Source organism: Fundulus heteroclitus, unplaced genomic scaffold (genome assembly GCF_011125445.2).
Source record: "Fundulus heteroclitus isolate FHET01 unplaced genomic scaffold, MU-UCD_Fhet_4.1 scaffold_90, whole genome shotgun sequence".
Lineage (NCBI taxonomy): Eukaryota > Metazoa > Chordata > Actinopteri > Cyprinodontiformes > Fundulidae > Fundulus > Fundulus heteroclitus.
In genome coordinates this window covers 841,712-853,793 of record NW_023397362.1, presented here as the reverse complement: position 1 = coordinate 853,793, position 12,082 = coordinate 841,712, and the positions used below count along the sequence as shown (strand labels likewise).

General features: G+C 39.2%; 1 protein-coding gene across 2 annotated transcripts in view; it reads right to left on the bottom strand.

Annotated features, from left to right (window-relative positions):
• The window catches only part of cpne1 (copine I), a 22,671-nt gene extending 11,750 nt beyond the window's left edge, over positions 1 to 10,921 (bottom strand). The window contains exon 1 of one of the 2 annotated variants that reach the window (XM_021307963.2): positions 10,811 to 10,921. The gene's annotated coding sequence lies outside the window, so the exon portion shown is untranslated. Of the gene's footprint in view, positions 1 to 9,443; positions 9,464 to 10,810 lie in introns of those variants that run through there. The other variant, XM_036134750.1, reaches the window with a different exon arrangement.
• Between the last annotated feature and the right edge of the window lie 1,161 nt (positions 10,922 to 12,082).

Here is a 12,082-nt window from a genome sequence, read left to right as displayed (position 1 = left end):
GGAGCCGCCTGTACGCATCATCCCTAGACGAGCGTCCTCATCTGTGGCGAACACAATGAAGGCTTCACCGTGTTCTCCACCCACGATGTGCACTCCCCCATCAGGAATGGTGAGGCCGGAGAAGAAGTGTCTGATGTCCATGGTCCCAGCCACTATGGGCAGACCCTGCAGCCTGATGACTACAGCCATACTGACTGTTTAACAACAGCCCTACAACCTGGGGAGAAAGCAACACTACCATCAGATGAAGAACAGAAAGAAGCAGATAAGTGGTTTCTAAATGCTTCAGACTTCAAATTACGTAGGCAAGTAACACTCAATTAACAACAACTTAGAAAGGCCTTTTTCTAACTTTGCAAACTCATTTTGGGCTCCGAAATTGGTAACCAGAGATGTTCTGAAGAGAAAACTCAGCATTTTGAAAGGTTTAGTATCAGATTAGAAAGCACATTTGAATTTTTTTTTAACCACAAAGGAGGCAATAAGCATGAACGCCGTGACTCAAGAAAGCCAATACTCGGATCAAAACATTTCACATTGAAAGCTTTGATGAGGTTTCATGCCAAAAAATTAAAACAGTTGTCAACACAACTAAAATCTGAAATAAGTCTAAAATATTGTCATCTGTAAAACTGTTCATGAAACATTTATGGAAAAACAATCATCTTCTGATCTTGAGTGAACAGGTATCAAAGCATTGTCATACTATACAAATCACCTGTTTTATCCAGCAAATGTAGTTAGTTTGTAGCAAACATAACATTCACATGTGGTCATTCAGAAGCCTCTATTTCTTTCCCTGATGTTCATGTGATAAAAATAGAAGAATTCAAACTAATACCAGGCTTAAGCAACGTTTTGGTGACAATGAAAAAAAAACTGCTTTATTTTACTCAACAGCTTTATAGATCATTTTTAAATTGTACCACCTCTTTATAAACAGAAAGAGGATATTGGTCACTCTTTGGCTCTTATACTGGATTTTTCATCAAATTGGAATTGCATAAATTTCTTGGAAGCTTTAAAGATAAAAACCGATGGTCTGCTTTTCAACATTAGAGAGCCACTAAGCTACATAAAAGACCTGTCGTTTTAAGATAACAATCCTAACAATTGCTGGTTCTGGACTACCTAAACCAGCTTTGAGTAGGGCTGGGCAATAAATCGATAGAAACATTTATTCCATACTAGTTATGCTAATAACTCCATTGCTTATATCAATATACATTTACATAGAAATCTTCAGCCTTCTTCATATAATTCGCTGGAAGCGAAGATTGCCCAAATACTCCTGGTTCACAAAAGCCACTCACTCTTCCACCCGATCACCAGGGGTGAGCGCGATTTTAGGTGAGAGGAAGCATTATGGTAACAATTAGCAATTGTCATCAATACGGCAAAAAAAAAAGGGGGGGGGGGGTAAAGTGAAGAGTTAAACCACTGGGACTTATTCTGTTGAGTAATACTGAATAGAGAGATGTCACCCTTTGACTTTTTGGCTACAGTTTAATGATATTAAAAATGAAAATAGCTAGAAAACCTGGTAGACTGTTGGAAACTGACCAGTAATGCCACAACATAAAAACATTAAAAAAATTTATAAAAAGAATAGCAGTGTTTGACTTCAGTTTTGTGATGAAGGATTAACGGACAACAGGGTCCAGAACTTAAATTTGTCAGCGTTTATCTTGTCAAAGGGGTTATATAACTTGACTGTTTTGTAAAACAGCTTCTAATCTGATCTCTTTGTGACTGTCTTTTAGGTTGTGTCCAATGTGATCTTTAATATTCACTATACGACTTACCCTACATTGTCAAAAGTATTCGCTTACCTATCCAAATAAACTATATTCCAATCATGTCCATGGCCAAGGATGTAGAAAATCAGGCACCTAAGCATGCAGACTGTTTCTACATTTTTGAAAGAATGGGCAACTCTAAGGTCAGTGAGTTTTAGCATGGTTCAGTGGTACGTTGCCGCCTGTGCAACAAGTCCTGTCGTGAAATGTCCTCTCTCCTAAATATTCCACACTCGACCGTCAGTGATATTACGACAAAGTGTGCAAAAAGGATGAAGGTATGCCACAAAAACTGATGGAGCAGAAGCTGTGGATGCAGAGGTTCATAGTGTGCAGGTGTCACCAAATGTCTGCAGCCAATCGCTACAGACCTCCAAACTTCATGTCACTTTCAGATTAGCTCAACAAACAGAGCATAGAGAGCTTCCTGGAATGGCTTTCTATGGCCTAATGGCTGCATCCAAGCCATACATCACCAAGTGAGATACAAAGCATTGGACGCAGTGCAGTAAAACACGCCCCCACTGGACTCTAGCGCAGTGGAGATTCATTCTCTGGAGTGGCTAATCTCACTTCTCCATCTGGCTATCTGATGGACAAGTCTAGGTTTGGCGGTTGCCAGAAGAACGGTACTTGTCTGACTGTATTGTGCCAGGTGTAAAGTTTGTTGGAGGTAGGAATTCTGGTGTGTGGTTGTTTTTAAGGAGCTGGGCGTGGCCCCTTAGTTCTGATGAAAGAAAGTCTAAATCCTTCAGCATATCACGAGATTTCAGACAATTCCCTGCTCCCAACTTTGTGAGAACAGTGTGGAGATGGCACCTTCACTCTTACTGGACACAGTCCTAACCTATGAATTAGAGGGGAGACTAAGAACCAGGCCTTCTGATTCAGCATCAGTGTCCAGGGTTTCCCACACTGTATTATAAGCCTAGCGGGTCGCCACGCTTTACTCGCCTGCCGCCAGGCTAGGCGTAGTTTGTTTACTTCAAATGCTCCATGTTCTCAATGTTTAAGAGCAACATACAATGTTCAGTAAATATCCCATCTGGGAGAAAAGCTCCATAAGCTAACATGCTAGCTGTTATTAGCTTGATTTACACTACAATACCCGGCAGCACCCCTCCAAGCTGCAACGCTCCTCGCGCTTATACTACCCTGCCCCCAAAAAAGGTGGACCAACGTCATATTGAACCCTATGGATTAAGATTGGGATGTCCCTTAAATTCAATTTTGAATCAAGGCAGGTGAGCGAATAGTGAATGTTGCTTTAAATTTTAACTTCTTATGCAATCTTCACACATTGTGCTTTATTTACTACTGTATTTCAAATACAGCAGTATGCAATCAATTATTGCACTAAAGCAGAGGTTCTCAAATGTTTTCCATTGTCTCTTTGGAAAGATGGCACATTACGTTTAGCTAGCCATGAACCTCATCAATAAAATGCAAAGACCTAAAATAGACAAGCCATTAATATTAAGGACAAATTACTGTTACATTCTTTAAGTTTCATCTTTCAGAAGTTTGGCCATAGATTTTCATTGCTACGTTACCGGTCAGTACAGTAAAGCTGTTGTGTTATGATAACAAATCTATTAAGGTTTTAACAATTGTTTATTGCTGGAGATGCACAATCCAATACCTGGATCAGCTATTGGCTCCGATATTGACTAAATAACTGGATTGGATATTGAATGAATGACGCCGATCCAGCATTCCAATCCAGTAGTTTCTTTTTTTATTAATATCTGAAACGGCAATACAGTTACAGCGATTAATCACTTCCAACTCCATGTCTGCAACGCCGGTTACGTCATCACACAGAGCACGGACTGCAGCTAGTGATGAGCAAACACCGAGCAACATGGAGTGAGCACCGGACTGAGCCAAGTCTGCTATTTGAAAACATTTCAAACTTAATACGCCAACAAGTCCGACTGCAACATGCAATATCTGCAATGCGCAAGTTGCGAGGGGTGGTGATAAAGTTGGTAAATTCAACACCACAACCTTAAATTAGTACCACCAAAAGCACCACGCTAAAGACCACGCAGACTTTTTTAAAACAATGTTTAAGTCTAACCTGACGCCTTCACTCACATGGCAAGGTGTAACGGTTCAGTTATTCAACAGTAGTATCGGATCGGTATCGGATGATACTCTTAGTCCAGGTATCGTATCGGATTGGATCGAAAAAGACTAAATTGGTGCATCTCCATTTATTGCCCAGTGAGTTACACAGGCAAGCTGGTTAAACTGTCAACAAATAAGACATCACAACATTTAGTAGTCGATAACCTTCAAACACAAATTAAAACCACACATTTAGACCTTCACAGTAAATCATGTGAAAACATAACCAAAGTTATGTTGGATTTAAATGACAGACATTTTAACCACATATGGTTTATCCCTGAACACAGTATTATATACCATTAAACACTACTACCATCATGCTAACTAACTGCTAATGTGCAGTATAACCATGTTTTGCTAAAATAATGCTAATACAAAAAACACATTTTCAAGCGGTTTACAATGTTTAAATTCAGCTCCCCGTGTTGGACAATATATTGAAATGTGATAAGTAATCTGATGGTTTTAGTAAGCATAGACATTATAGAGGTAGACGGCCCATGGACTGAAGCTGCCTATTGGAGCTGATGGTACAGTGTAGCCACCAACTAAAATTAATGATAATATCAGGCAGACTAACTCATACGTCATTGTGTGACGGAAACACACATGGGTGATGCGAGTCAAATCCGGCCATACAGCCTAGGGCTGGACGATATAGGGAAAAAAAGCATATCGATAAAATACAAATCATATTGATGATATTATAAACAAATTCAAAACATATATTTTAAGTAAAGGATACAGACTTCTTCTCCTACCTCCTTCCTTACCGACTGCACCATTTGGACAGCACTTATGGCAAAGCTAACGCGCTTCCACTTTGGCTAAAGAGTCCTTGCCAATTAGACCTTTTTGGATGTAGCCGCAGTTGTGACCTTTCTAACTGTACCACCCGCACTGTAGTGCTGGGCGATTAATCGGATATTGATCTTGATTACGATTTGGGGTTTCAACGATCATAAAAACAAATTTCTATATTTGTTCCTTCTTAGTTGACTCTCGTGCTGTTATGTGTTGTGAATCTAGTGCTGCTGCCAGCGTGTCATTATGCTGTAGAGTCCTCCCACAGTCTCAACCGGCTTAATTTCGGTCAACACGCACTGTGTAGTGAAAGTGCTCTTCTTTTAGTTTTTTACTTTGATCCAAATGGTCACGTTATATACCGCTGTGATATGCGGGAACATCCTGCATTATATGAACAACATTTGCAACAATTGGTTATATAATGCACAAAACCCACAATGAATGTCAGGCCCTGCCACTAATTGTTACACGGCCAACATTGCAGACCTCGGCGATTTGGAAACTGTGTTTCTTAAAATTGCGATTATATTGCAAATGCGATTAATTGTTCATCCCGTTTCTATCCAGCTGTTTTTAAAGGGAGTGTCAGAGTCATGGTTCACCGCTGTATTTTAGAGCTGACCATTTATAACATGATTAGGAACCTTAAATATTAAAATATGTTCTATATTGAGATAACTTAAATACACTGCTCACTAAATAAAGGAAACACTTTAACAACACAATGTAACCCAAAGTCAGTCACACTTCATTGAAATCAAAGTGTCAACTTAAAAAGCAAAACTGATTGACAATCAGTTTCACCTGCTGTTGTGCAAAAGGAATAGACATCAGGTGAAAATTATAAGCAATTAGCAACCCCCCCCAAAATAAAGCAGTGGTTCTGCAGGTGATGACCACAGACCACTTCTCGGTTCCTCTGCTTTCTAACTGATGTTTTGGTCCCTTTTGAATACTGGCAGTGCTTTCACTCTACTGGTAGCATGAGACGGAGTCTACAACCCACACAAGTGGCTCAGGTAGTGCAGCTCATCCAGGATGGAGCATCAATGCCAGCTGTGGCAAGAAGGTTAGCTGTGTCTGTCAGCGTAGTGTCCAGAGCATGGAGCCACTACCTGGACACAGGCCAATACATCAGATGTAGAGAAGGCTGTAGCAGGGCAACAACCCTGCAGCAGGACCGCTACCTCTGCATTTGTGCAAGGAGGAACAGGAGGAGCACTGCCAGAGCCCTGCAACATGACCTCCAGCAGGCCACAGATGTGCATGTGTCTGCTCAAACGATCAGAAACAGACTCCATGAGGGTGGTATGAGGGCCTGACGTCCACAGGTGGGGGTTGTGGTTACAGCCCAACACCGTGCAGGACGTTTGGCATTTGCCAGAGAACACCAAGATTGCCAATTTTGCCACTGGCGCCCTGTGCTCTTCACAGATGAAAGCAGGTTCACACTGAGCACATGTGACAGAGTCTGGAGACACCGCAAGAGAACGTTCTGCTGCCTGCAGCATCCTCCAGCAGGACCGGTTTGACAGTGGGTCAGTAATGGAGTGTAGGGAGGGGGCATTTCTTTGAGAAGCCTCACAGCCCTCCATGAGCTCATCAGAGGTAGTCTGTCATTAGGTACAGAGATAAGATCCTCAGACCCATTGTGAGACCATATGCTGGTGCGGTTGGTTCTAGGTTCCTCCTGATGCAAGACAATACAAGACCTCACGTGGCTGGAGTGTGTCAGCAGTTCCTTTGATGCTATGGACCGACCCGTTCCCCAGACCTGGATCCAATTGAGCACATTTTCCCACTTTAAGTTTGAGTGTGGCTCCACATCCAGACCTCCATGGGTTAATATATTTGATTTCCTTTGATAACTTGTGGGATTTTGTTGTCAGCACATTCACCTAAGAACAAAGCACTTAATAAGAATGTCATTCATTCAGATCTATGATGTGTTATTTTAGTGTTCCCTATATCTTTTGAGTAGTATATATTAAGATGTATTTCTTAGTAATATTATCACCAAGCACTAACTCGGAGTCAGAACAGAAAGCTTCTTCCAGAGTAAAAATCTGCTCCACAGCCAGTTTAAAGAGAACTATGTCATCTGAAAAGAAGAATGTTTCCTAACAAGAAATCAGATGGTGGCCAGAATCAATATTGTTTGATTGTGTCCACATTTTTTTCTAATCTGAAAACAATTATCCACTACCAGGTTGTGAGTACAACAACAGTAGGTAATAAGTAATAATATAGTAATAGTAATAATAATAATAATAAGCGTCAGACTCATTACTGCAAGAAGATTTCAATTTAACAATTTTCAGTATCAGGTGTTTAAAATAAAGTTAGATGAAAACACAAAAGCCTTAAGTGGTCATTTAAAAAGGAAACTATTCCCTACAGAGGCATGGTCACTGTTTTTTCAACGTGCTAAAACACAGTTGAATGTTGACAGGTGCATTTCTCTCACTATTTGGTACTTTTTCTGTTTCTATTGGTACATTACTTTTTCCAGGTATGAAAATGCCGTAAGCCATAAAACATAATTTTTTTAATTTTTAAGCCTTTAACCTCTCTCCGTCATGAAACACACTGGATTTGGAAAAGTTGGGAATCTTTTGGTAATCTCAGACATAAACTAGGGATCTGCAGTCTGTACTGAATTCCCACAGAGACTGTTGCTGTTCAGTCAGTCATGCTGGCTGAGCTGATTACCAATAATAAAAAAAAAAATGATGATACTTTAAAAAGTCGACTCTATAATAATTTGTTTCGTAATAGTACAACCTTTTTTTTTTTTAAACCAGTGACTCAACTTCTACACAAGGTGTAATGACACCTCTGCATATGTTATAAATGATGAATGACCGATCAGACCAGATCTATTTTTAAAACCTATTTTTAGTGCTGATAATTTTAGTCCTTAAAAGAGAAAGCTAAGCCAGCTAAAAAAAAGCTTTACACATTTCTGATAAGTACATCTCTCACCCTGACTGCAGTTAAAGAAATAAATAACTCTAATTTAACACTCTTCTTCAGAGAAAGCTGCTATGTTTTTTTTTTTAACCTGACAGCGCAAATAAATCTCCTTAACATTTCCTCAAGCTTGTCAAATGTAGTGCAAAAGTAAATCTCATGCAGTTCAAACTCACCAATGCAACTAAGCAGTGTGTATACTTTCACTGAGTTACAGGATTTCTGCAGGACACTGAAACCTGGTGAAAAGGTCAGAGAAACAAACATGCCTGTTCAAAACATTCTGTATACAGCAGAATAACATGAAGGGCTAAATTGGCTAAAAGTGAAAGATGTGTTCTGCAATAATTTGATCTGTGGAAAATGTGAAAATTTCAAACTAATGTGCGATTGCCTGGAAGTTTAACTCTGTACGAACAACAGGCTGCATTTCATCAAGACCGAACTCTGAGAATCAACTAATGATACCAGACAGCAGAGGCGTTCCTACCCAAAAGAACCGAGACGTGTTGCGTATGCATGATGAACTCATCACAGCTCCAAACACAAAATTAACCTGCAAATCCTAAGGACTTAACTAGGTTCTGTTGAAACCGCATTACAACTCCAAGAAATCTCCTAAGAGTTTATCTTACAATCAGGTGCAATCAGCAAACTCTTACAGATATAAACAATCACACAACTGAGTCAGCAAACAGCTCCTCCGCGCAGAACGCCACAACAGAATGGCCGTCTTAACCAGTAAACATTAGAATATCAACCAAACATTAAGAGTAGAGCAGCAGAAACTCAGAACAGGGAACAGGAGCATCATCATTATGTATAATTAAGGAAAGGAGATCTTAAGAACATTTATCGAGAGCAGCATTAGCATCATGTCAACCAGAGCAACATTAGCATCATATAAACCACAGCAACGTTCACAACTGAGTATCAGCAAACAACAAATGACAGCAGCTGATGAAGAGAAGAAAGTAAACAGCAGAAAAGAGCAGAGCAACACGTTAGCTAAGACCAATAAAACCCGCTGGGCAACAGAAGATGGAGCAAACCTGCTATATGTAAAATTCAAGGTGAGAACACTGCCCTCTGAATCGCAGCAAAGCTAAAAACTCTGGAAATACAAACTGCCTGCAGTGTACTACACAACTACATGATGCTCAGCATCATCCCCAGTGAAAAGAAATGCTTCACTGCAGAATATACCAATAAGACAACCGAGGAGACGGCCCAATCCAATTCTCATTGAAGGTTTTAGTGAACAGATCTTCACCAATCCTCACATGCTGGTGCCAATGTGCCAAATGTAGATGCAACACAAAGAGGATAAAGAAGATTAAAAAAAAGTACAGCAGAAACCAGAAGAAGAAACCATCCAACCAAAGCTGGATATTCAAGAAACAGCGACGCAAAATGAAGCTGGAAAGATTCAGAACACCACGTCCTGCAAAAAGAGGAAACAAAAATGCAGATTTTTATTTTTAAAAACAGCATATTCAGAATCAAGGAACAAAAACACACACTCCAAAAATTCCAAAACAAAACTAACCATGCCATTTTTGTCATTTCTAAGCCACGAGAACGAGCAGTTTAGCTCTGTGAAAAAGAATGACCCCCCCAGCTAACTCAAACCCTGACGATATAATGTAACCTACAACCAGTGTAGAAACCAAATCTCCGACAAAACAACAAGACAGCATAAAAAAAGATGACTTCAGATCCCAATACCTTTTCCGACCTTAATACTCGCTTTGCAATCACTGAAAACTTCTGACTCTGCTGATACACAGCTCCACCGACATCCACATACTGAACTGGAATCCAGAGTACACATACAAACAGGTTATTTATGACAAACTTAGTATGAATTTATCGTCAGCAACTCATCCCTCCACCAACAAAATTTAAGTTATGCATGCCTTTATGAAAATGTTCAAGTTATAAAGCCATTCAAACCTTGTGTTATGTTCTATAACAAAAGTACTTTGAAGTAAATATATTTATGATCAAACATACCACAAATGAGCAAAAATAAAGTTCGTTTTCCACCTGTACTGTCATAATTTCTTAAAATGAGTGGCAAAAGTGTCATTATAAAATGGAAAACAGTCGATTGTATTTTGCAGAGCATTTGCAACATTTTTTTTTAGGAAAGATCAGAGTTTTTAAAAGCAACATAGGCATTTCCGGAGCTTAACAGTTGAATAGTAAAGAAACAAACAAGCATCTATGATTGAACAGTGATTTTGAGTCAGGTTTTTTCCCTTATAGGATTCAACTGAAATAAAGGGCTTCATGCAACGAAATTTCGCTCAAATTAGCATTGTTACTGTGCAGCTGAATGACAATAAAGTCTATGTCACATGTTACACCAAGATTGAAGCTTTAAAAACACTGTCTTAAAACACCCGTTTAAAGGTTCTGTGCCATTTGCGCCTAAATATGTCGCTTATATATATATATATATATATATATATATATATATATATATATATATAAAAACCTAAATAACGAACTATATTTCTAGAGACTTGGTCCTTCTCATTCCAGCCATCGGTCTAAGTGATGAAGTTAGGATACTCTGCCATGCCTTGGTTTAGCTTAGCTTTTTATTCTCTCTCAATGGATTAAATCACAATGCTTTATGTGAAACGCCGCCATTCTGTTTGCCTTTACATTTTTTCGGCAGCCTTAAACATAATACATTTTAATCTTTTTTTAAACCTAACCTCACCGGCTGTACCGTGAGCAAAATAACGAATTTCGGTTAGCTAGCTAACGGTAGGTAGCAACAAGAATTACGAGCTTTTAAGCAAAATCAAGCTAAATGTTTAGTTGACGCCGTGCAAAGTATACAGAGCTTCAATGGAAAGCATGTGCGCACATTTACTAAAACCAGATATTAACTAACGCCTTTCCCCCAGCCTATTTAACTTGTGTTAGCAGCCATTCAAGCTAGCGTCCCGTTAGCAGCCACAGTTGTTGGCGAAACCTGCCAATCTTTGTGTTCTGGAGCTGCAAAACGAGCCGTACGCGAAGCTCCCTGAGCCGCCTGGGCAGTGTCATATAGCGGCCCGTCGAATCTGGATTCTTACCGAGGAATTTTGTCAATTAACACACTGACGTTTAGTCATACACGGTAGTCTTTTCTTCTCTCTGCGGGGAGTTTCTCTCTGCACGAAATGTCGGCACAAACACCGCGATAACAGACGCGACGACGCGTCAGCCGAGAGTGGGCAGCCTGCGCCCCCTGCTGGTTGAATTTGGTTAAAGGAAACGCCTTCCAGCCAATAAATACATACACTTTCCTAAATATGGGACGTTATTTCTGCATAACATTATAGATATTTGGAATATTTTAGGAAGAAAAAGAAAGATTTTTTTTAAAAAAAATACGATTTGTCAAGAAATTTGACTTTCGTTACAGCTCTCATACCCATTAAACTTTATACATTTTGCCACATTATAATCACAAACTTCAGTGTATTTTATTTGGTCGTCATACACAACAAAAAGGCATACATAATTGGGAAGCAAAAAAGAAAAAGTCTAGATACATGGTATTTCATTTTTTGTAGTCATCCACCTTTACTCTGACACCTCCAAGAAAAAGTGGAGTAACCCAATTAATAAGCAGAATCCAGCAAGGTGAGTTAGAATGGCCTAGTCAAAGGCCAGACCAAAATCCAACTGAGAATTTATGCCCATCCAATCTGACTGAGCTTGAGCGATTTAGCAAAGAACAATGAATACACATTTAATTCATGCGTAAATGCGTAAAGCTGGTAGAGATACTCTAAAAGACTTTCAGTTGTTTTTTTAAACATGTTTTTGTCCTCTTTGCAATTATTCACTACTATATATTGGTATAATCACAAAACTTAAAAAGGATTAGCAAGTTTGTGGATGTCATTTGACATATGAGAATTTATTTCAGCAAGTGGTCAGAAATAGGGAACTTGAAAGCATTTTAGATGAAAAGAACATAGCAAAGATAAGAGTGTGAGGACTGATGTTTTCTTACTTTTCAGTGATGAGGAATTTAACAAAATCCCTTCAACCTTCTTTGCAAATGGATTTTTTTTTTTTCTGAACCCATGAATTATGAAAAGTGCATTAACGTACAGGGCTGTAATAAAAAGTCCAGCGTTGTTTGATGTAAACTTGAGTGTGGTCAAAGGAGATTAACATTCTCCATCAAGGTGTGTATAATTATTAGGAAGCTTCTATTCCTCAGGGGAAACCAGGTCAAAAAACAGATTTTACAGACTCTGAAAGGTCAAAAGATTCTTTCAGACAGATGCAGCCACCCTCTTAAAATTGACAGAATGTTTGTGTAGGATCATAAAATGGCCAAATATTTTATT